This window comes from Chanodichthys erythropterus, chromosome 3 (genome assembly GCF_024489055.1).
Source record: "Chanodichthys erythropterus isolate Z2021 chromosome 3, ASM2448905v1, whole genome shotgun sequence".
Taxonomy (NCBI): domain Eukaryota; kingdom Metazoa; phylum Chordata; class Actinopteri; order Cypriniformes; family Xenocyprididae; genus Chanodichthys; species Chanodichthys erythropterus.
This window is the reverse complement of record NC_090223.1, coordinates 57,508,829-57,535,956: the sequence shown is the minus strand read 5'-3', so window position 1 is coordinate 57,535,956 and position 27,128 is coordinate 57,508,829. Positions and strand designations below refer to the sequence as shown.

Genomic DNA, 27,128 nt, shown 5'->3' with positions numbered 1-27,128 from the left:
AATAATAGCCAGCTTAGTTTTTGGTACATATCCTAGTGATAAAGATGAATTAACGATATTAAGAAGAGGATCTATGACCTCTGGAAGCATCTCTTTCAATAGTTTAGTCGGTATAGGGTCTAAAATACATGTTGTTGATTTTGATGATTTAACAAGTTTAGACAATTCTTCCTCTCCTAAAGCAGTAAATTCATTGAATTTTTCTTCAGGGACACTACAATGCACTGTCTGACACAATACTGTAGTAGACGGTTGCATGTAGTGTTGTCACGGTACCAAAATTCCAGTAGTCGGTACCAATACCATGAAAATTTTACGGTTCTCGGTACTAATTTCGGTACCACAGTAAAATCTATTGGAACTATTTTACTATTTTACATAGCCTATTTTAAAAACATTAAATATGATTTGGAGTGTGTGTGTTTGTGTGTGTATATATAGGCTACTCAGTGAAATAAATTTTGAAATATTAAAAAAAAAAAAAATATATATATAGCTGCGAGCAGCGATGGCGGGCCCAAGCCCGGTGGCACCGCCACCCCGGTGGCTTCAGGGCAACTGTGCACAGCGGGCAATAGGCACTTAAAATGGTTAAACATCAAAGGACTATGTCAAATTCACTCCACATTTACTGCACTACAAGGTGCCGCTATAGAGCCCCTCCTCCCTGCCCATTTTCAAAGGATTACATGTGCCAAGTTTTAACATTATTCTGATGAATTTTGAAGCAAATCAGGTAAAAATAAGAGGGTGATCTCAATGTATGCTGAAAGTGACACATTTTCTGCTTCCAGTTGGTGGCGCTATGACTTTGAATCACAATAGTCACATCCATGTGATCAGCCTTGTACAACGAAGACTAAGCCGAAGATTCATCAAAATCAATTAATGTATGCAGAAGTTATAACACTTTGTTTCCCTTTTCTTGCCATAAATTCGTTGCCTCGCCACGGCCAAACCGTTTGAGATATCCAAAATCCGTTTGCAATTAAACAACTTCAATGTGTTAGCAACAAGTTAAAAAAAGCTTGGTGTAAATTGGATAAACCCTGTAGGAGTAGTAGTATAAAATTCATAGCCTGTTTTTTCAAAAAATTAACATTCAAACCAAAATAGCTGACTTCCTGTTGGTCGGAGCTAATGAATGTAAATTAGAAAATTGTCCGGCTTGATGAGAATAATATGTGTACCGAGTTTGGTGACTGTAGGAAAAACTAACCCCCACTTTTGTCAAAAGGTGGCGCTACTGAGCCCCTCCACCACGCCCATTTCTATGGCTTTGTCCATGTCTACTGGTTGACAATATTGATGTGTGTGTCGAGTTTCATGCAATTTGAAGCATGTTAAGAGCCTCAAAAACACTCAAGAATATTATTACAGTTTGACCTGTTGCCATGGCAACAATATTTCAAATATCAAAAATCCTGTCATAGGTCTACATCTGCTGTGTATTGACATTACACTGATGAAGTTTGAAGCAAATCAGGTAAAAATAAGAGGGTGATCTCAAAGCATTTTAAAAGTGATACACTTCTTGCTGCCATTTGGTGGCGCTATAACTTTGACTCACAATAGTTACATCCATGTGATCAGACTACTACAACCAACACACTCCTGAAGTTTCATAAACATCAATCAATGTATGCAGAAGTTATAACACATTTCCTGTTTCCCTTTTCTCGCCATAAATTCGTTGCCTCGCCACGGCCAAACCGTTTGAGATATCCAAAATCCGTTTGCAATTAAACAACTTCAATGTGTTCGCAACAAGTTAAAAAAAGCTTGGTGTAAATTGGATAAACCCTGTAGGAGTAGTAGTATAAAATTCATAGCCTGTTTTTCAAAAAATTAACATTCAAACCAAAATAGCTGACTTCCTGTTGGTCGGAGCTAATGAATGTAAATTAGAAAATTGTCCGGCTTGATGAGAATAATATGTGTACCGAGTTTGGTGACTGTAGGAAAAACTAACCCCCACTTTTGTCAAAAGGTGGCGCTACTGAGCCCCTCCACCACGCCCATTTCTATGGCTTTGTCCATGTCTACTGGTTGACAATATTGATGTGTGTGTCGAGTTTCATGCAATTTGAAGCATGTTAAGAGCCTCAAAAACACTCAAGAATATTATTACAGTTTGACCTGTTGCCATGGCAACAATATTTCAAATATCAAAAATCCTGTCATAGGTCTACATCTGCTGTGTATTGACATTACACTGATGAAGTTTGAAGCAAATCAGGTAAAAATAAGAGGGTGATCTCAAAACATTTCAAAAAGTGATACACTTCCTGCTGCCAGTTGGTGGCGCTATAACTTTGACTCACAATAGTCACATCCATGTGATCAGACTCCTATAACGAACACACTCGTGAAGTTTCATAAAGATCAATATATGTATTAAGACGTTATAACACATTTCCTGTTTCCTTTTTCTCGCCATAAATTCGTTGCCTCGCCACGGCCAAACCGTTCGAGATATCAAAAATCCCCTGGCAATTTTTAATCATCAGTGTCTTGACTTCATGCTGACCGAGTTTGGTGGCGATCGGATTAATCGTCTAGGAGGAGTATATCAAATTCCAGAGCATGCGTTTTTCAAACAACCCTTAATAGCTGACTTCCTGTTGGCGTGGCGATTAACTTAGAGCGCGAAAGTTGTTCGGCCCGATGAGGTCTATATGTGTACCGAGTTTCATACTAATACGTGCAAGCATGTTTAATATATGGACCAAATTTTCAGACTTTTTCAAGGGGGCGCTGTCGAGCCCCTTGCCACGCCCGGGTACCAGCCTCTCCGGCGTCCTAATGGCCGCGGATTCCAATGTGTGTGCCAATTTTCAAGAGTTTTTGAGCATGTTAAGGCCCCCAAAAAGCCCCGGAAGACGGAAAAAAAAAAAAAAAAAAAAAAAAAAAAAATAATAATAATCCTTAGAAGAACAAGAGGGCCCTGCGCGAATTTTCGCTTGGGCCCTAATAATCCTTAGAAGAACAAGAGGGCCCTGCGCGAATTTTCGCTTGGGCCCTAATAATCCTTAGAAGAACAAGAGGGCCCTGCGCGAATTTTCGCTTGGGCCCTAATAATCCTTAGAAGAACAAGAGGGCCCTGCGCGCTTAATTCGCTTGGGCCCTAATAATCCTTAGAAGAACAAGAGGGCCCTGCGCGAATTTTCGCTTGGGCCCTAAATAATAATAATCCTTAGAAGAACAAGAGGGCCCTGCGCGAATTTTCGCTTGGGCCCTAATAAAAGGGAAAACGTACAATTACAATAGGGGCTACAGCCCCTTCGGGGCTTGGCCCCTAAATATAGCTGCAAGCAGCAATTCGGCGCCAAGCCCCAGAAGGGGCAGTAGCGCAATACGGAGCAGGAAGAGCAAAAACAGCAGAAATTGAATGTACATGCAAAACAGCTGGTTCAGAAGGACAGGTGGAAATGAAATGAAAATCAATAGAAGTTCAGAGAATGAACAGGGAATTAACTAAAAACACTTGTATCTCATTCAAGAGGAATAAAGATTAGTACAATGCTTTATTTGGATAAAAAAGGTATCAAAATGACTCATTACACACAATTGTATAAAGGAACCCCACACGGGATTCGAACCCACGACCTCCGAGTCCAGTGTCCATTTCTCAACTCATTGCACCACTGTGCAGGTGAATGTTGGCACACCTGCCGAAGTTCATTAGTTCATGTGAAAATGAACTCAAAATGAAGAATTTTTATAAAACTGCACTGAATGTTATATTTAATAACTACTTTAGCGCAATACAGAGCAGGAAGAGGAAAAACAGCAGAAAATGAACAAACATGAAACAGCTGGTTCAGAATTACGGGCGAAAATGAACTCAGAATGTACATAAGCTTAGATGAAAATGAACACAGCATGAAACAAAAAGCATTTATTTCTAATCCAAGAGGCAGTAAAGGAATCAAAACACACTATTTCATAAAACCGCTCCACCTGGGATTCGAACCCACTATCTTGGGGTGCAGAGCTCATCAGGTAACTGGCTTTACACATTGAGCTACTTGAGGATGCACATTCAACAATCTGTGGAAGAGAACTTTTAGTGTAAGAAAGAATTTACAAAAAAGCATTACTTAGCATGCTAACCATATTAGCATGCTAAGCTAACTTAATGCTAATGAAGCTCATGGTTAACTTGATAGCTGAAGAGCCAAATTAAAGAGAATGACAACTGGTTAGCATGCTAAGCAATTAGCATGCTAAGCTAACTAGCATAAGACAACAAACACAAGCAAGGTCACATTCAGAGATGAATATCTTGGGAATGGTAGCGAATATCAAAAATCCGTTCAGTCATTTCTGTGCGGCTCGGTCCAAAGATCATCTGAGCTGATTTTGGACAAAATTGACCAAAATTTGTGGGAGGAGTAGCGAAAAAACTGTTTTTGATTTAATTCAATATGGCAGACAGGTACATTTAAGGAAAATGACAAATGACACATTGTCGGAATCGGCATAAACCAGGGAATAAAATGACACAAAGCAGACAAATTTTGGATAATGTTTTCAAAAGTTATAAGCAATTTTGCAAAAATCATTATATCTGTGGAACACTAGGTGGCGCTGTGCTGAAACTTCTCATGTACCTTCAGGACACTCTGATGGTCATATGTACCAAATTTTGTGATGATATGTCAAATTGTCTAAAAGTTATTGCAATTTATGACAAAATTCAAAATGGCGGACACGTGGTTCATCCGATGTTGACGAATTTGATATCCTCGGATTCGGCATGGCACAGGGAATCCATAGACACCAAGATCTTGATTTTCTAATAAAGTGTTCAAAAGTTATTGGCCAAAATAGCCATTTTTCAGATCTCATGACCTGTAGGTGTCGCTGTTCCCAAATTTGGCATGGAACCTCAGATCATGGTTTTGATCAAGTGTACCAATTTTAGTTTCGATTGCTCAAAGTTTGGCCGAGATACAGCCTCTATAGCAATTTTGGGTCAACCTCGTTAACTTCGTGACATCATAACTTTTGAACAAAGATGAATAAAAAAAATCTGTTCAGTCATTTCTGTGCGGCTCAGACCAAAGATCACCTGATCAAAGTTTGGACAAAATTGGACAAATTTTGAAGGAGGAGTAGCGAAAAAACGGAATACTGTACTTTTCAAAATGGCCACTACTGTACTGGGTGGAGACTTAATGTAAGATATTGAATGTGATCAGTATGAAGAGAGGAATCAGTTGTATTGACATTCATTTTTCTGGAACAAAGGGTTCAAAAGTTATAACCTTTACAAAAGTGAATATTTGAACTGGTGGTGGCGCTATAGACTTAGTCCTAGATACTCCAAAGTTGGTCAAATTACTTTTAATTACTATCACTACAAGCATGCCAAATTTGATAATTTTCCTTCTTATGGTTCATTGATTACCATACAGGGGGAAGAAGAATAACTACGAATTTGGACATAAAGGAATTGCATGTGATAGCTTCAGATTAGACCAGTTTTAGGCAGAATGCCTAGAACAGACACAAGTTCTGCATCTTTTCCTGCCACAGTACCTCATGCGGTCTGGGCATGTGTCACACTGAGTTTCGAACCCACGATGCAGAGCATTCGGGATCCGTGGCGTAACACATTGAGCTAATCAGCCATGCAAGTTCATCAGTATGCTAAGCAGAGGTTTCAGTGTGAGAAAGAGTTCACAAAAAAAAGCTTCATAGCATGTTAACCATATTAGTATGCAAAGTTATTTAATGCCAACTAAGTTTTGGTTAACCTGTTGACTGAAGACCACATTAGAAAGAATAGCAATAGTTTAGCATGCTAAGCAATTACTGTGCTAAGCTAACTAGCATAAGACAACAAACACAAGCAAGGTCACATTCAGAGATGAATATCTCGGAAATGGTAGTGAATATCAAAAATCTGTTCAGTCATTTCTGTGCGGCTCAGTCCAAAGATCATCTGAGCTGATTTTGGACAAAATTGACCAAAATTTGTAGGAGGAGTAGCGAAAAAACTGTTTTTCATTTACTTCAATACGGCAGACAGGTACATTTAAGGAAAATGACAAATGATACATTGTCGGAATCGGCATAAGCCAGGGAATAAAATGACATGAAGCATACACATTTTGGAAAGTGTTTTCAAAAGTTATAAGCGTTTTTGAAATAATCATTACATCTGTGGAACAGTAGGTGGCGCTGTGCTGAAACTTCTCAGGTACCTTCACGACCTTCTAAAGGTCATACATACCAATTTTTGTGAAGATATGTCAAATTGTTTAAAAGATATCGCAATTTATGACAAAATTCAAAATGGCGGACACGTGATTCATCCAATATTGACAGAATTGGTATCGTCGGATTCGGCATGATCCAAGGAATCCATAGACACCAAGATCTTGATTTTCTGACAAACTGTTCAAAAGTTATTGGCCAAAATAGCCATTTTTCATATCTCATGACCTGTAGGTGTTCCCAAGTTTGGCATAGACCCTCAGACCATGGTTCTGATGAAGGGTACCAATTTTTGTTTCGATTGCTCAAAGTTTGGCCAAGATACAGCCTCTATACTAATTTTGGGTCGACCTCGTTAACTTCGTGACATCATAACCTTTGAACAAAGATGAATAAAAAAAATCTGTTCAGTCATTTCTGTGCGGCTCAATCCAAAGATAATCTGATCAAAGATTGGACAAAATTGGACAAATTTTGAAGGAGGAGAAGCGAAAAAAACAAATACTGTACTTTTCAAAATGGCCGCTACTGTAATGGGTGGAGACTTAATGTAAGAAGTTGAATAGCATCAGCATGAAGAGACGAATCAGATGAACTAAATGTAATTTTTCTATGACAAACAGTTCAAATGTTAAAACCGTCAGAATGTTGAAATTTTGAACTGGTGGTGGCGCTATAGAGTTGGTTCTAGAGACTCCAAATTTGGTCCAATCACTATTCATGAGCATCTCTACAACTGTGCCAAATTTCATCATTTTCTCATGTTCCGTTGATAGGGCTGCCATAGACTCCCATTCGGGAGGAAGAATAATAATAATAAAAGGGAAAACGTACAATTACAATAGGGGCTACAGCCCCTTCGGGGCTTGGCCCCTAATAAGAGGGAAAACGTACAATTACAATAGGGGCTACAGCCCCTTCGGGGCTTGGCCCCTAATAAACATTTATATAGCAATTTTCATACATGGAATGCAATTTAAAGTGCTTCACAATCATAAAAGAAATATTAGGAATATAATTTCATACAATATCAATGTAAAATATTTAAAAAGTAAAATAAAAACATTAACAAAATTACAGAAACTCCACAGATTTGTTAAATTCATAATCAACTTTAAAAATGTCTCAACCTGCCTTTTTAAAAATATGAACGCTAGTAGATTCTCTCACTTCATTTGTTGGACCACTCCAAATTTTCCAAGCATATCTTAGGGGTGGCTTGAGACCCTGCCTCTTTGATCACGAAAGTAAAAGTGCCCTTTGCACTCGTGATTCCTACCTATGAAGACCCACAACCCCCTGCTTTCGCCCCTGCCCTCCCGGATGTCTGTGCATGCCACTGCACTGTGAAAGGAAAATTGGTTTATTTTCACTTCCAAAGGATGAGGCTGTGAAGAATCAGTGGTTAAAGATGGGACAGTATCTGCTTTATTTGGACTAACTTGCTCCTCAGAACCATAAACTTCAAGTATGATTAATTATTGATGTATTTTATATTGAATGTTCAATATACACAGTTTTATCTATATTGTGTCTCCGGCTAACTCACATTATTACCGTCTTGCTAAAATACTTCTGCTAACTCACTATTACCTAAAATTGTGTCCATTAATGCAGATATTCTGTCATGATAAAGTATGGAGCAAGATTTGTTTTACAAACTTTAATTTTAAATCAGTCATTTACATTACTGTTCGGCTAGTCTCAGCCTCAGACTTCACGCCCATGGACCATTGGCTGAACGTTTGATGCATATGGCAGACTTAACTGGAAACAGTTCATGACTTTCAAAGTCGTCATCTGGTTAGTTGTATTCTATAGGATGTCCAGGAGATGTGTGTGTCGCGTTCTTTAACGGCCCACCTGGAAACTAATGTGACACCAAACCACCTTGTGGAAGAACGGCATCATGTTTAAAGGGCACCTATTATGCCCCTTTTTACAAGATGTAATATTGGTCTTGGGTGTCCCCAGAATGTATTTGTGAAGTTTCAACACAAAATACCCCACAGTTAATTTATTATAACCATTTGAAAATGTCATTTTTGGGGCCCGTTTTAAAAAGAGCTGTTTTGGTGTGTACCACCTTAAATATAAATGAGCTGCATATCCCCGCCCTGCCTTTGGATGAGGGCGTAACCTACATACATATGGCAATAAACAATGGCTGAGAGTGAGAGACCCGCTGTTTTGTATGGCATTCAGCCCTACATGTTTGAATCGGAATCAGACCCAGATGATGAAGAGACTCCGGCAGAAGAAACACAATTGAGAATGGAGCAGGACGTCTCTGAATGGTTATTTGATTCATTTATGTACTTGTAGAGTTTTAATCGCGTCCCCTTTGCAATTATGGATGTGCAACACACACACACACACACACACACTGTGATAACGTTCGCACAATTTTTTGAAACTACAAACACAAATACTATGATAACGTTTGCTAAGTACGTTAGATGCACACTATACAAACAAGGTTTAAATTATATACACAGACATTCTACGACGACGACAACAACTTTAGACGCATTTGTTATTGAATTGGCTGACATCGACTGAAATGACTATTTGCTCAAAAAACATTAAATACACTAACTTCTTCTGGAGGTGACGTTGGATCGCAAACAGTAGGCAACGATCCACACTTGAGGATTAACTTTGAAGCAAGACCTGCTTTGAATTGACCCTCGTTCTCAAAACAGTCAGTCAAAAAATTATTCGCGCGAACAAACGTATTTTGGAATTTTGAGTGGCGCCTTTCCTTCGTAAATAAAATCCATCCACTGCGTTTTCAGTGGCTCTGATGTCGGAAGTAAGTGAAAACTACCATGTTCATTATTACATCCCACAACAGAACACTTATGTTTCTTAGGAGACATTACCGGCTGTCGTTGAAACAATGGAGGATGGTTGACAGATCACCCATGGCGGGGTCTATGCCAAAACCAGATTGTCAATCAAACCACGTGGGTGGGGCTTAGCGCAATTCTACGTCACAGTGAGAGCAATCTTAGAACAGGGCGTTCTGAGACAGTGCTTATGAATTATTGAGATTGTAAAAAAAACACTGGGTGGATTTTTCTCATTCTAGGGTGGTTTTGCTCACACACTGCCAACACACATTTATGGTCAAACAGCATGTAAAAGTGAATTTTGCATAATAGGTGCCCTTTAAAGGGTTAGTTCTGTTTTCTATGGGTGAAAGTTCTGGACTGCAGGCTGGCCATTTCAGTACCCGGATCCTTCTTCTACGCAGCCATGATGTTGTAACTGATGCAGTATGTGGTCTGGCATTGTCATGTTGGAAAATGCAAGGTCTTCCCTGAAAGAGACGACGTCTGGATGGGAGCATATGTTGTTCTAGAACTTGGATATACCTTTCAGTATTGATGGTGCCTTTCCAGATGTGTAAGCTGCCCGTGCCAAACGCACTCATGCAACCTCATACCATCAAAGATGCAGGCTTCTGAACTGAGGATCTGATAACAACTTGGGTTGTCCTTTTCCTCTCTAGTCCGGATGACATGGCGTTCCAGTTTTCCAAAAAGAATTTTCCAAATTTTGATTCGTCAGACCACAGAACAGTTTTCCACTTTGCCACAGTCCAATTTTAATGAGCCTTGGCCCAGAGAAAATGGCTGTGCTACTGGATCATGTTTAGATATGGCTTCTTTTTTAACCTAGCAGTTTTAGCCGGCAACGGCGAATGGCAAAATTTCTCCACTACTTTTCGCCACAGCATTGGGAGAAGTGATCCTCTGCCCATCTTGACATCTGAGAGACACTGCCACTCTGAGAGGTTCTTTTTATATCCAATCATGTTGCCAATTGACCTAATAAGTTGCAAATTGGTCCTCCAGCTGTTCCTTATATGTACATTTAACTTTTCCGGCCTCTTATTGCTACCTGTCCCAACTTTTTTGGAATGTGTAGCTCTCATGAAATCCAAAATGAGCCAATATTTGGCATGACATTTCAAAATGTCTCACTTTCAACATTTGATATGTTATCTATATTCTATTGTGAATAAAATATAAGTTTATGAGATTTGTAAATTATTGCATTCCTTTTTTATTCACAATTTGTACAGTGTCCCAACTTTTTTGGAATCAGGTTTCTATTTCTGTGTCATTGTCCGCATCGTCGTGCATGCAGACTGCTAAGTAGCCAGTGTCCTTGGACATCTTGAGTATCTAGGCAAAAGCCGAAGATAAAGCAGCTTGTCATGCATGTTGTCAGAGAAGCTTCAACAGTGATGGCAGCAAAGAGGCAATGACTTTTGTTGTAGTTTGATTGCATGTGTCCCCTGAAACAGAACGTTTTTTAATTCCTATGGAAGTTGAAAACGCTCGCTCTTCTTTGATTGCTCCACACCCTTTTTTTGACTTGAGGGAGGGGTCACAGTCACAGCGCTTGCGGTCCGCGTAGAATTGACGCATTGTTACATTTTTGAAGAGGTGCACATCAGGCTATGCCATGGGCTAAGTATGCTACAAACAAGCTTTGAACTGGATGCAGAAGTGTAATTCAGCCTTTACAGTTGCAACATCTCATGTATGACAAACTTGGTCTTGTGCTTGTACTGACATCAGGGTTCCTACGCGGTTTGGTAAAGTATGGAATTTGATTGGAGTAATTTCCAGTTTTGGAAAAGTATGGAAAAAATAAATCAGAGGATGGAAAATTATTTGTGTTTCCAGACTATTGTCTCTATTCAGTTTTCTAATTCATCATACCTGCAAACTAGTCACTTTACAGTGAAGTTATCCGTTTTGAATCAAAATACATAATTTATGTGAATCGTGTAGATGCGAAGTTTTTTTTTTTTCAGGGCTAGTGTGTTGTCTCAGAATTCTCACAAGAATCAAAAATGGCCTACTTTCCAAAGGACTGGAGTGAGTCGTGATCTTTCTTGGCGCTTTGTGGCGTGACAGATCACTGTAGTGCTTGTGATCCAACCATTTCATTTGCTTTAGTTACAACACAAAATAAACATAAATGAACATCCGAAGGTATGTTGAAAGGTACAGTACAACTTACCGAAATCCGTATCATGTCACATGCAATCGATCAATCAGTGTTTCAACCGCAGAAAGGCATCAATATAACAGCTTATAAAAATGTCACATTTCAGAAAAGCTGTTCAATGTCCAAAAACTAATGTCAGCTACAAAAATGAACTTTGAGAGGAGAATTTTGCTAAATATATACACTTTAGGCTATTGCATATTCATTGTATTTGTACTTATCATGTGCTTCAATACTGAATGTATAAAATCTGTTTCATGACAGCCACTATTTAAATGTTTAGGCCTAAATAAAAAAAACAAAAAAAAAACATAAAATTATTAAAAATTTATATAAACTTCCTTTATATGTAATTTAGCCTATATGTACGTAGCTTGCAAATCAATTTTAACCTAATATTATAATGATTGTACCTGATAGGCCCCAAATTAATCAATACTGAATCAAAGGTAATCAAATTGCAAGCTTCTGAATCAAAATCATTCAATTGTTAAAATTGTGTCAATGCTCAACTCTACTGCCAATACTTTACTTTTTTTACTTGAAGCAAATGTAGTTTTTTCTATTTATGTTCTTGAGTGCACCAGAATGCTTTGTTTACATGTTAAAATCACAAAAATCTTCTCCTGGGGGACGATGCCCCCAGACCCCCCTAAAACAACTTGGTTCCTACACATCACCTTTACACTGTTACAGTTGTACTGGTTTGAAGAGATGAGGCAGGTACGGATTTCCACAATACATAATACTTTAATCCAAAAGGCAAGAGGAACCAAACATACAACGTAAACATAACATTAAGACGGACGAGGAGTGAAGGGAGTGAGTGCAATATAAAGGGAGTGCAGATAATAGAGTCCAGGTGCAGGTGATCCGTGATGATGAGGAACTGACGAGGGAAGTGAGTGCAGGTGTGGAGAACAGGAGGATCATGGGAAATGGAGTCCAGGGGAACAAGGGATCTGTGACAGTACCTCCCCCTCCCGGTAGGCGCGTCCTCGCGCCGTAAATAGAATAACCGGGAGGGGGGGGCGGGCGCCCTGGAGACCTCATGCAGGTGCCGGGGGATGAGTGGACTGGAGTGGAGGTCTCCAGGGCGGATCCATGAGCCATGGCGGGTCAGGAGCCTTGGCAGGCCACGGCGGGTCAGGAGCCTTGGCAGGCCACGGCGGGTCAGGAGCCTTGGCAGGCCACGGCGGGTCAGGAGCCTTGGCAGGCCACGGCGGGTCAGGAGCCTTGGCAGGCCACGGCGGGTCAGGAGCCTTGGCAGGCCACGGCGGGTCAGGAGCCTTGGCAGGCCACGGCGGGTCAGGAGCCTTGGCAGGCCACGGCGGGTCAGGAGCCTTGGCAGGCCACGGCGGGTCAGGAGCCTTGGCAGGCCACGGCGGGTCAGGAGCCTTGGCAGGCCACGTCAGAGGCCCACCCACATGTGTGGCGCCCACATGTCCCCCACCCACGGGTACTTGGCCCCCCCCCCAAAAAATACTTGGAGAGGTTAAGGATCATATAGAGGAGTCCAAGGAATAAAGTCAATGTGTGGGTGGAGGAGCATGGAGCTGGTTTGGCGGCGGATACTGGAGAACTTGGCTCGGCGGCGGAGACTGGAGAACTTGGCTCGGCGGCGGAGACTGGAGAACTTGGCTCGGCGGCGGAGACTGGAGAACTTGGCTCGGCGGCGGAGACTGGAGAACTTGGCTCGGCGGCGGAGACTGGAGAACTTGGCTCGGCGGCGGAGACTGGAGAACTTGGCTCGGCGGCGGAGACTGGAGAACTTGGCTCGGCGGCGGCGGCTGGAGCGGCAGGCTCGGCGGCGGCGGCTGGAGCGGCAGGCTCGGCGGCGGCGGCTGGAGCGGCAGGCTCGGCGGCGGCGGCTGGAGCTGAGGGCTCGTAGGCGGCGGCTGGAGCTGAGGGCTCGTAGGCGGCGGCTGGAGCTGAGGGCTCGTAGGCGGCGGCTGGAGCTGAGGGCTCGTAGGCGGCGGCTGGAGCTGAGGGCTCGTAGGCGGCGGCTGGAGCTGAGGGCTCGTAGGCGGCGGCTGGAGCTGAGGGCTCGTAGGCGGCGGCTGGAGCTGAGGGCTCGTAGGCGGCGGCTGGAGCTGAGGGCTCGTAGGCGGCGGCTGGAGCTGAGGGCTCGTAGGCGGCGGCTGGAGCTGAGGGCTCGTCGGCGGCGGCTGGAGCTGAGGGCTCGTAGGCGGCGGCTGGAGCTGAGGGCTCGTAGGCGGCGGCTGGAGCTGAGGGCTCGTAGGCGGCGGCTGGAGCTGAGGGCTCGTAGGCGGCGGCTGGAGCTGAGGGCTCGTAGGCGGCGGCTGGAGCTGAGGGCTCGTAGGCGGCGGCTGGAGCTGAGGGCTCGTAGGCGGCGGCTGGAGCTGAGGGCTCGTTAAAAAAGTCAATAAGCCAGTCCAGATCTGGCGGCTCGCACAGGGTTGGAGCGGGCTCTGGAGATACAGGAGCGGGCTCTGGAGATACAGGAGCGGGCTCTGGAGATACAGGAGCGGGCTCTGGAGATACAGGAGCGGGCTCTGGAGATACAGGAGCGGGCTCTGGAGATACAGGAGCGGGCTCTGGAGATACAGGAGCGGGCTCTGGAGATACAGGAGCGGGCTCTGGAGAGACTGGAGCGGGCTCTGGAGAGACTGGAGCGGGCTCTGGAGAGACTGGAGCGGGCTCTGGAGAGACTGGAGCGGGCTCTGGAGAGACTGGAGCGGGCTCTGGAGAGACTGGAGCGGGCTGCTTCCTCCTCCGCTGCTTTCTGGACCCAATTGAGGAGTGTGGGTCCAGCGTTGACCAGGAAATCAGTTCACTGGAGGGATATGCGGAGGGATAGGCAAGCTGACCAACTGGCCTGGCCACCCGTGTTTCAGGAGAGACTGGACGAGATGAACACATATCCTGAACCTCATCACAATAGAAACTAGATCCGTTTAAATATAAAATTAGATTAATGGTTTCGTTCAGGGAAAAATAATCTTCAGGTTCATAAAAACGGATAGTGTTCTCGTCCAGTCCGTCCAGAAACAGGGTGATTAAACGTGCCTCAGACCAGTTAGTCAGAAAAGCTAGCTCTACGAACTCCTCCACATACCTCTCCAGTGAACGTCCAATCTGGAAGAGCCCGATAAGGCGATCGCCGGATGACAGGGTGAGAGGCGTTGGAGGCGCAGGAGCCAGGGAGCTGGTCAAAGTCTCCATCTTCTTGTGGAAATCCAGTCTATATAGGTCTGTCTTTCTGTTACAGTTGTACTGGTTTGAAGAGATGAGGCAGGTACGGATTTCCACAATACATAATACTTTAATCCAAAAGGCAAGAGGAACCAAACATACAACGTAAACATAACATTAAGACGGACGAGGAGTGAAGGGAGTGAGTGCAATATAAAGGGAGTGCAGATAATAGAGTCCAGGTGCAGGTGATCCGTGATGATGAGGAACTGACGAGGGAAGTGAGTGCAGGTGTGGAGAACAGGAGGATCATGGGAAATGGAGTCCAGGGGAACAAGGGATCTGTGACATACACCTCTTTTGACTGCAGTTTGCAGATGTTTAGAAACTTTTCTTTTCTAATTCCTAAAATATTACAGAAACTGATACTGCGCTTGTGTAGGCTACTCATACTTGTAGGCTACTCTACAGAAATGCTTTGATGGCAACAACAAATACCTACAACAGAGCAAACAGCAGAATGGATAAGTCACAGAAGGATGTCTATTAAGTAAATGTGTCAAATTATTAGAATGTTAAACAAATTAAATATTTATGCCTTGTAACGATCGGCCCTATTGGTCGATTTTACAAGAATTAAAATGGGGTCAGATTAAACTGTGTGAGCTTTCGGAGTGTTTAAAAAGATAAGACAGACAACAGAAATAAAGTGAATAAATAAAGTGTATTTACAATTTCCACATGGAACTTAAAACAACACAATAAAACTAGAAAAACTTAGGCCGTTTAAAAGCGTGGAGTCCATTTGCACCATACCATAAAACAGTCCTTAAGAGTCCTAGTAGTGTGCTGATAAAGTCCCAATGTGAGAGTGTCCACCGGTATATACAAAGTCCTGAAAGTGATAATCCAATGAAAAAGTGATGTGGTTTGCTGGAAAGGTAAGTCCGTAAAATGAAACTCCTCAGTCCAGCTAGCACGTGATCACGTTTGTCATGAGAGACCGATTGTCTGGCATGTTGCCTCCTTTATACTGGTCTACTTCCTGGTTCCTGTCATGTGACCAGTCACATGACAGGCAGACCCATACACATTTAAAGACATACACACATTAAAATAAGAGGAATAAAATGGACTAAAACACATGTAAACCAATTAAAACTCTATTATACATAAATCATTGTAATAAATAGAGTGGTAAAACATAAATTTTATGTGACAGTGTTACAGCCTATGTAGCGAGTGGTATGGTCGGAAAGGGATTCAAGCTAAGTCACTTCGCCACCCTGTTAAACGGAATATATTAGTACTTGTAGATTAATCCCCAACAAAAGTCACACAGGTATGTTGTTTTAAGAACAGAAGGGCCTAGACGTGAATACTAAATACCAAACTTTATTTCAACAATCAAACACTAATTTAAAAATCACTAAAAGACTGTAAGACCCAGACTACAAACATGAAGCAGAGAAAACATAGAAAAGGAGACCGATGGCAGAAAATTGTTTGGAAGGAGGTCTGGAAATTTGAGTCTAGAAAAGTAAGGAATTTTGAAATGGAAAATGTGTATGAACCCTAATCAGAACGAACTGAGAATATTGTTTGTACTCTAAATGTATTTATTTTGACATAAATTTAATATTATTTAGATAAACTTAGATTATTACTAATATTATTTAGATAAAAATACTAGATGTCATATATATATATATATGTTTATTATATATGTATAATATATAAATGCTTTTGATGCTTATCTGTATATTCTAGGAATCTTAATCTTGTAAAAGAATAAGACATTTGAGTGTCACTCGGTGGATTCTGATGATGAAAAATGTTGTTGTTCATGTTTATACCCAGTCATTGCTGTACAAATAAGTCACACATGTGTTGACCACTGTAATGAGACAAACTGTTGTTATATGCATTATTGATTCATTCGTTGTAAATGAAGAAACGAGAAGCCATCACATCCAACTCTCTCTTCTTTCCTTTTACTTCTATCCAGGAGTATTACAAACACAGAACAGACACCTACTATGGGGAAGGATAAAAGTCTGAAATGTCAACTGCTGTAGCTAAAGAATGCAAAAATCGCTTTGCAACAACAAAGAGGACGGCTTAATGGATCATTTGACATAGTAAAAAATAAATTATATTTAAATAAATGCAAGAGAATGGTTGCTTTTGGCATTAAATGACATACAGATACAATTAAAATGCCAAATAACCATAAAACATAAAATGTACTTATCTAAAGTCACATATTATCGACTACGGCAAATCGGCTATTCTCCCGTACTAGATGGTTACAGTGGAAAGTCAAGAATTAGCATAAATTTAGTTAGAATTAGTTAAATTTGCACATGTGCAACAGAACGCTATTGCTGTTGTATCAGCTGCTGCTGCTTAAAGGGCCCTTTCAGGTTCTTTTTTCAACACTGCTCAAAAAGTTACTTGCCAACAAACCAATTTAACATGTAGATTATTAATATTTGTAGAACATCACAAAAAGAAAACAAGAAAAAATACTAAAATAATTATAAACATACAACTATATTTCCCTTTCAGTCGGTCACTTTGACGTTACGTCAGAGACTGACGAAATGGGGTCTCGCCCGAGAGCCCAATCACCTTCAAGTGTTAACAAAACGAGCCAATGATACAAGAAGTATCTTGGTCTGCGGAATTTGCATGCGCAAGCTCCGCCCCACACTGTGGGTATATAAGGAGCAGCGCGTGCAACACGCATTCAAGCTTTCGCTTCGGAGCCGAGCGCATCGTGCCTTCACCGGAGTGTTTACAGCTAGTCTCTGCAGTACTGGTGTGATGGCGCATTTCAGCGGATTCCAGTGTTCCTGCCTTTGCCTGTTTCCCCTGAGCGCTTCAGTGCTAAAAGAGTATTTTCTAAAAGAGCTTACGGGGTTTCTAGGTCGCGTCTTTTTAAAGATGTCGTACCGCCCATGTGTTTCTGGGTGCGGTCGGTATATGGCGCCTCTTGACGGCCATGATCGCTGTCTCACGTGCTTGGGCTTCCAGCATGCTGAAGCAGCGTTCGTGGATGGTTCATGTTCTCATTGTGGGAACATGACTATCAAGATGCTTAGATCTAGACTCAATTACCTTAAACAGTATCGAGTCCCCTCTGCCACACACCGATCTTCGGCTGGTGGCCAGGGTGATCTGAGGGTTACGGTGTGGAACAACCCGACGAGTCAGCCTATGCTAGGGTACCCCCTGTGGAGCGCTCGGTTGTGATGCAATTGTGTCCTCCGAGCGCTTCCACGTGGCGCGGTGATCCCAAGCCCCTTGCACGCCATGGCCACCTTACAGGTCTATCAGGCTAAGGTGCTCAAGGGCTTGCTGACCAAGCAGCCCTTCAGGAGGCCCGCACGGCCGCCGACCTTGCCCTTCGGGCGACTAAGGTTACGGCGCGTTCGATTGGTCAGGTGATGTCCACCTCAGGTGCCTCAGTCTGCTCGTCACCCTCCCGCGGCTTCCTCCTCTCCCGCTCGGCCACAGCAGCAGCCTCTACCTAGAACTTCATTAAAATTCAGAACTTCAATTAAAATAATTTTACAACTTTTGTGCAAACACAAGGTTAAAGGCGTAGTCCACCCAGAACTTTAAATTCTGTCATAATTTACTCATCCCCATGTCGTTTCAGACCCATTAGACTTTTGTTAATCTTTGAAACACAAATAAATGTATCTCTATTTGGTTTCTGTCCCTTTAATGAAAATCTAGATAACCAAAACCTAAAAGATCCAAAAAAATACCAAATACGCACCATAAAAATATAACTATTTGAATTAAGCAGATAAACAGGATTTGTTTTAAAAAACATAATTACATTGTTTTGTAAAACATCATAATTTGTGTTTCAACTAAAAAAAGTGTTTTGGATTTGCTATCTGTATCTATATATCTGTATTTAAAGGTGCCATAGAACGTCTTTTTAAAAGATGTAATATAAGTCTAAGGTGTCCCCTCAATGTGTCTGTGAAGTTTCAGCTCAAAATAGCAGCCAATAGATTTTTTTAATTAATTTTTTTAACTGCCTATTTTGGGGACATCATTAAATATGCACAGATTCAGGCTGCGGCCCCTTTAAATTCTCGTGCTCCCTGCCCCCGGAGCTCGCGCTTGCCTTAAACAGCATAAACAAAGTTCACACAGCTAATATAACCCTCACAATGGATCTTTACAAAGTGTTCGTCATGCAGCATATCAGATCATGTAAGTATGGTATTTATTTGGATGTTTACATTTGATTCTGAATGAGTTTGATGGTGCTCCGTGGCTAAAGCTCACATTACACACTTTTGGAGAGATTTATAAAGAATGAAGTTGTTTTTATGAATTATACAGACTGCAAGTGTTTAAAAAATGAAAATAACGACAATCTTGTCTCCGTGAATACAGTAAGAAACGATGGTAACTTTAACCACATTTAACAGTACATTAGCAACATGCTAACGAAACATTTAGAAAGACAATTTACAAATATCACTAAAAAAACCATGATATCATGGATCATATCAGTTATTATTGCTACATCTGCCATTTTTCGCTATTGTTCTTTCTTGCTTACCTAGTCTGATGATTCTGATGTGCACATCCAGATGTTAATACTGGCTGCCCTTGTCTAATGCCTTGAACATGAGCTGGCATATGCAAATATTGGGGTCATACATATTAAAGATCCCGACTGTTACGTAACAGTCGGTGTTATGTTGAGATTCGCCTGTTCTTCGGAGGTCTTTTAAACAAATGAGATTTATGTAAGAAGGAGGAAACAATGGAGTTTGAGACTCACTGTATGTCATTTCCATTTACTGAACTCTTATTTAACTATGCCAAGGTAAATTCAATTTTTAATTCTAGGGCACCTTTAAAAAATATATTTAGTTAACACTTGTAGCACACTATGGGTTCAAATGTACTATAAGTAGCATCTAAATAAAAAAATTTAAATACAGAGAAATTATATTAAAAGCACATTTTAGTTCATATTTCATGGTGTTTCGAAATAGCAGTACACTTAAGCTGAGCACACATCTAACGACTAGCTAAAACATTCTAAGACTGTGCTCAGCACACAGCGATTGTTTTCTGTGACTGAAGCAGAATTAAATACTTACACATTGAATTTAAACACCGACTGTAATTGCACATTGAACACAACTGGCTCTGACTGGACACGTTTGAGCGCGATCAGTCATAAGTATCAATTTACATTCATAGTCAGCCTTACAATCATTAAGTGTGTGCGCGGCTTTAGATGTTCTTAAGATTATCTGAAGTACTAAAGAAGAATACATTTTAGTATATTAAATACAAAATTAGTGCACTTTAAGTACATTTTTAGAAGTGTACTTTTTTCACCTGGGATGATATGAGGGTGAACAAACTGATGATAGATTTTACATTTTGGGTGAACTAAACTTTTAAAACAACTTCACTTCAGCTAGCCTTCACTTACACTACTGTAGTTTTGGTTTCAGGGATTTGTGTCCAAGAGAAAGAAACACTCTTTGAATAAAATCAAAGGTGTTCTTGAGCTGTGAAGGGTACTCCAACTTCAGTGCATATGTTATGCTGCGTTCACGCCACTTCGTATTATACCGGAATCTTGAGATGACAACATGTGACATTATATTCAGAGCTGTTCACATCCTTGGACTGGGAATTATGCATTTCCATGGCACCAACATCAACGCCTATGAGTCTACAGCGATCAGGTGGTACAGCAGCCACGTGGTACATCTGTGAACTTTCAGAAAACTTATATATTTTTAAATTTATATTTTTTATGAAATCCAAGAGGGTTTTTTTTATCCTCAAAAGAAAGCAATGAAATTCAAGGTCCAGAAAGGTACTATAGACCTCATTAAAACAGTCACACTACAGTGGTAAAACCTTAATTTTATGAAACAAAGAGAATACTTTTTGTATACAAAAACAAAACAAAAATAACTACTTTATTCAACAAATTTGTCTCGCCCATCTCCTACATTATTTTCGTTCTAGGTTCTATGTCAGAATGCAGACTCAATATTGGTTGACGCCTGTTCATGTGAGCAGCACGACGCATACATGTGATGCTGACACAGGAGCTGGCCAATAACAAATCGACATTTGGATGTAAACACAAAGTGCTGCAACGAAAATTAGTGTGAGAAAATGACGGGAGAGACATTTTTTGTTTTGTTTTGTTTTTGTGCACAGAAGCGTTCTCATCACTTCATAACATTTAGGTTGAACCACTGCAGTCACGTGGACTATTCTAACAATGTTTTTTAATACTTTTTTGAACCTTGAATTTGGTAGTTTCTTTGCTAAAACATAAAAAAAATTCTTGGATTTCATCAATAAATATCTTAATTTGTGTTCTGAAGATGAGCAATGATCTTACAGGTGTGTAACGACATGGTAATTAATGACAGAAACTAATTTTTGGGTGAACTAACCCTTTAATATATGATGAAAATTAGTTAATTAATATATGTCACAAAATTTAGTTTAAGAAAGAAGCATTGACAATCTTACCACAGATTTCATTTCCTGAAGATACTCAGTCTTTTTTGCCCCTTTCTTATTTTAAAAAATTTCAAGAAATCAAGCTGTAAAATTACTTGCCTGTCATTCTGTGAAGAGTGATGACCATCTTTATAGAGTCTCTTTTACTGGAGGCTCCATCTCAACAATCTCTTTTTTTTTTCTCAAGAAAAAAGGTAGAGTCCATGTGCTGTGATATCAGGGTGGAACTCTGATGACATTTTATTAATTTCCTCCACAAGTTGTAAGCGTTTAGATTCCATGCTGTGGTCATCCTCACCAGCAGGATAATTGGGAAGAAAATTGATTTCATATTGTTTAGGCTTTTTAACACTTCCTTGAAAATGTTGGTGTCCCCATTCCCAGTGTTTATAAGAACGTCTGTGCATCCAGCTCGGCGTAGCTTTGTTCTATAATTCCCCATTTTATATTTTAGGCTGTTCTTACAACCATTCCATCCAGTGGAGGAACCCGGTTCAGCGAGGCAAGGATGTTTTTTGACCAGTGCGGATGCAACACCACTGAAATGATCACAGGGATATGCTTTGAAGCTGTACACAGACTCTGCAAGTTTTTCGAGAATTTTGTGTTTCATGTCTCTGGGAACTTGCATATGAGTCTGGTCTCTCATGTAGAGAAGGTTCCCTTGGCGCAATCTGTACTCAATGTCTAGTGGAAAATTGGGGATTTTTCTAGCCACTGAGCCTGGCCTCCATGAGATAACCCTTCTTCAGAGGACAAAGATATAATGTCTGTGTCAGCTGTACTTGGTGTAGAAGACGTTACAAGATTACCTTTAAGGTGGGCCTCTCAGGTAAATCTGCAATGTCTGTGAGGTTGAACAGTGCATTGTTAAAATCAGTATCTTCATACTGAAGAGGGAACTTGTGTGGAAGACCTTCAAGTTGCTCGGGAACAATAAACAAGATAATAGAAACCCTGTTTAACTAATATATTACTGCACAGCCATTTCAACTACATTGTTCCAAGATTTTCAACACTTTTTCCAACATTTAAAACCTACAATATTTTAAAACTAAGCCCCTAGAAAATGTTTTTAGGCAGCCTTCAAATCAGACCAAATCCTGCATCATGCCTATAGCCATGGTCATGTATTCTGCAAACCTTTCACATTTATAGTATCATTTGAGCAGCATCAGGAGACAAAAGCGTGTTGATGTTTTAGGTAATTCGGCTTCACTCTCGACCACGATGTCTAGGCATTTAGGTGATATTTCCCAGCCAGTCCAAAACTTCAGTAACTGTCCCACAGCTTTGGAAGAGGCTATAAAGAAAGACATTTAATCAATAACAAATTATGTGCTTCATAATAAGACTATTTTGTCTAGAATCATCTAAAGAAATTGACACTTTCACAAAGTGTAATATTCAAGTTGACATTCAAAGAAATAATGCAATGTTGTTGTTTTTTTCTGGACATAGTGGGAATAAATAATAATGCATTTTATTTGTATTGTGCCTTTCTTACACTCAAGGCACTACAACAATAAAAACAACAAAAGAACAACACTACTCCACAATGACAATCACAATAATAACACAAAAACAACAATGCCAACAAGTACTGTAAAATTATTACTTAACCCTTTAAGACCTGCCATAGAACAACTCCGCAAGAGTATATCTAAGTATTTTTACATGCTGTGCTGTCATACTTTTGTGTATTATCATATTCCATATATCAATAAAATCCTTACACCCCCAATTTGGAGACTATGTATGTAAGCATTTTTTAAATAGAGAAATATAACATATGTAAACCTCAAACTTGTCAATGTAAAAAACTTGCATAAAACACTTTCAAACTATAGAAAATGGATTTGAACTGTTTAAATAATTTAGTTTAAAAGATACATTCATTTTTATAAACAGTGCGTTGTGGAGTCAAACAGATATCAAAATGCCTTTGAGAGCAATGTTGATTAAAAAATTAAGGGATAGAAAAAAGAGAGAATGTACAATTTTTATTTACACTACTCTACAGTTAAGAGGTAAAAAAAAAAAAAAAAACTTTACATTATCAGAACTAGGAGAAGCAGAAAGCCTGTGACAATTCCTGTCCAGAATGACGTAGAGGGGCATTTGGCATGCCATGGAGTCCATTTGTATTTGTGGGGTCAAATAGAAAACATTTTCCTTTTGAGAGAAATGCTGATTGAACAAATTAATTAAAATTATACAACAATTAAAAAACAAAAACAAAACAAAAAACTGTACATTATGGCCTAAACATATAGAAAGGCACCCCTACGTATACACAGTCACCCTAGCTGTGATAAGACTTGTGGCAGTTCCTGTCAAGAATAACACAGAGGGGTACTTGGCATGCCTCACACATGAATGGAGTGCATTTCCTGCGCCCCTGTGTGGCTTTTTTTGATCCAACTGTACCAGAAATGGCAACAGGTAAGTGCTGGTAGCTGGTAGATGGTTGGAAGGACACCCCACACAGCTCCTCTGACAACTGCTCTTGGAAGGCCTGGTGTGTCATGGGCTGCTCCCCCTGGCTGCTACACAGTTGCTTGTGCAGCAAGTAGCTGTTTGTGACAGCAATGTCAATGAAATGGTGCAGCACAGTCAAGTACCACTTCCTGCTTTTTTCCATGAGGAATAGGAGCCAATCAACTAATCTGAAAGATCACGTGTGTCCATCCACTTTATGAAAAGAAGCGATCCCTGTCTGATCCATCTTATTGATCCCCGTGGAGATTTCTTTGTCAGCGCATTCACTTTGGTGTTTGGGACACCAATTCTTGTGCCCCTGATGGTTCCGCAGGCTCCAAACCCCAGGTTATAAAGGTGCTGGAAGAGTACTGGGCTGGTATAAAAATTATCACAGTAAATGTGATATCCAGATTCCAAGAAATCCTTTCTGACCAGTGACATCACAGCATGAAAGGAAAGCCCCTTCCCACTTGTGAAACTGGACTACCCTGTGTATTGAAATCCACTGTGTAGCCATTATTATCACACAGCACAAAAAGTTTTATTCCCCACCTTGTTGGCTTATTTTTTATGTACTGCTTCAGGCTGATTCTGGCTTTGGTAGCTACCATGCGCTCATCCACAGAGAGGTTTCTGTCAGTGTGGTAGACAGCTTTGCAGGCTACACGTAAACTGTCATATAGAGGTCGTATTCTGTGCAGAGAGTCATACTCATCTGTGCCTTTTTCTGTCATTAGCAGCATCTTCTGCAGGGTCACTCATGTGCATATTCCATGTGATTCTGAGGAAACGGTCTTTGGACATGACCTTTTGAGGGTAGGGAACATGGAAGATGGATTTGACACGCCAGAAATCTCTAAGCTTTGGAAGCTTTAGAACACCCATGTATATTGTGAGGCCAATGTATTTGCACAGTTCTTTTTCTGTGATTTCAGTCCAATTGAATTTTTTCCCTGCAGCAATATTTCAAGCTAGGAGCGTTCCTAGTTGGAAAAGGCAGAGAATTCCACAACCTGGGAGCAATACAAGAGAAAGACCTCCCACCCATAGTTTTGAGTTTACAACAAGGCTGGTACAGAGTAAGAGAACCAGCAGAGCGGAGAGACTGAGATGGCGTGGACACTGTGACCAAATTACAAATAAAGCAGTCCATGGGCTGACCCCGATTATATAAGTTAAGAACTTTAAAATCAATGCGTGACTGAACTGGAAGCCAGTGTAATTGAGAAAGCAGAGGAGTGATATGACTGCGGGATGGTGTGCAAGTTAAAACACGAGCAGCTGAATTTTGCACATATTGCAGCCTTTTAATGATACTTGCAGGTAACCCTACAAAAAGAGATTTACAATAATCAAGCTTGGATGTTATAAAGGCGTAAATAAGCCTTTCTGCATCAGGCATAGAAAGAAATGGTTTTATACGTACAATATTCCGAAGATTATAAAAAGCATTTAGTAACATTCTTAAAATGAGTGTTAAAAGTCAGCTGCTCATCAAAAAAATCACACCCAAATTCTGCACCTGTACAGAAGGGAGAATCTGGCACTCGTCTACTGTAAGTTTAAAATGATTACATATATTTACAGCAGTTGAGGTGCCAATCAAAAGAACTTCATGAAAAGAAAATCTGGGTATCATCTGCATAGCAATGATAACCCAGTCCATACTTTGAATAATCTGCCAACGTATAAATGCTGAAAAGAGTAGGACCCAGTACCGACCCCTGAGGGACGCCCTGCCACAATGGAAGAGTCTGAGATCTGTTTGTACCAGAATAAACAAATTGAGTGCATTCTTAAAAATATGATTTAAACCATTTTAAAGCCAAACCAGAAAGACTAATGTAACCTGTCCAGCAGTATAGTGTGACAGATGGTATCGAATGCCGCACTGAGATCTAACAAAACCAAAATGCCAGAAGCCCCAGAATCTGCTGCAACAAGGAGATCATCCACTACCCTCAAAAGGGCAGTCTCCGCACTGTGTCCAGACCTAAACCCTGATTGAAAAGGTTTTAATAGTCTGCTCACAGAGAAATGATTTTGTAGCTGAGCAACTACCACCCCTCAAGAACCTTAGCAACAACTGGCAAGTTTGAGATAGGCCTATAATTAGACATGTCGGCAGTATCACTCCCAATTTTTTTTTTTATTAACTGGTTTGACTGCTGCTACTATAAGTGAAAAGTATCATTAATACTAGGGTTGTCAAGTCCTTGATTAAAACAACTATTCAATAAAAATTGCAATTTGCCCATACCGATTAAAGGTGCTACAGAGGATGTTTTTGACGAGTTTTTGAAATGAGCACAACCCCCTTTCTTCGCAGCTTATTTCGAGGGAACGCCTCACAAAACTTGTGCACGAGTATTGGAACATGAGTGTTTGTTTACCACCGGCATTCGCTGTGTGTCATGTTAGGGGATTCATTATGTCGGACTCACCTCAGGTAACTCATAATCTGAAGTTGTTACATTGCATGCGGCGCCTGTGGAAAGTTACTGGAGCGCGCACGTCTCTCAGAAGGAACGTAATGGCAGTGATTGACAAGCCAGAGGGCCAATCGTTTACGCAATGATCGTAATAAAGTGGTCAAATATAAATAGCTAACAGTAGGCTATAAACGGACTACAGCACACCATGGTCGCGGATCAACGTCACCACCACCAAGCTCCCTCAAACTTTATTTAGAAAACAACTTTATTTAAAAACATGCTTGTTGATTATGATCTGCACTGTGTATGAATACTTATCCACTTTTTCATTAGAAATGCTGTCCAAATGTCCTGTTTGTCATGATGACGTCTAAAGTCCCTGCCAAAGGAAGTACTTTTAGCAATTTATTAGCCATTTTTAAGATGCAATAAAGGTTTAAAAAAAAATCTCAAGCAGGTTATAACTGTTGTGTTTTATTTCATAGATCAAAACTACTGCCACAGGTAATCAGACAATATTTATTTATTTGTTAAAGATTTATTTTTGGCTCCTCATCGTAGGTTCAAATCTATAAATCAAAACGTATTGCATTTATGAAGAAAAAGTTCAGCACCCAAGGCTCTATCACTACTGCCTCAATGGTGTACTGTGTCTTTGGGTGGAAAAGACAAAGCGGCTCCACGGCAACTGTTATTGCATATATATATGGAGCATATCAAACTCCGTATCTGTATATGCAGTGAGTTTGCAATGATTGTAACTTGGGCTGCCCTCAATTAAATATTTTTCTGGTCAACTAGTAGTTGTTCATTTTAAAGTATTAGTGGTCTAATTGCAGATAAAATCATAATAATGAGGCTATAATTGCCTACATGAAGCCTAATCAGCACCGGCAGAAGTAATGATTATAAATGCATTAGGGAAAACAGCAATGACACTGTCTGAACATTTTAATAATTTATTGATAATTATCGAGTTTTCTGTATTTTCGGCTGCAGTGAAGAAGTTTACGTGCGCATTTTCCACAACATTTCTTATATCGTTCCAAACCAAAGTGCTCAAAACTTCAAACGGTTCTTCGAAATGAAGGATTTCGAAGGGTACAACTGATGGACACTTCGGGCCCCCATGATCCTTTGAACAGGGAAGTTGTTTGAAGTCATAGAATGGGTACAGGAGGCTCGCAGTTCAATTTTACCTATAAATTTATGTATATTATTTTTCTGTACTACTCATAATATTTTACCAAA

General features: G+C 40.6%; 1 pseudogene; it reads right to left on the bottom strand.

Moving 5' to 3' along the window:
• LOC137005020 (putative nuclease HARBI1) overlaps nt 1-27,128 on the bottom strand; it is a 170,817-nt pseudogene that overhangs the window by 120,409 nt on the left and 23,280 nt on the right.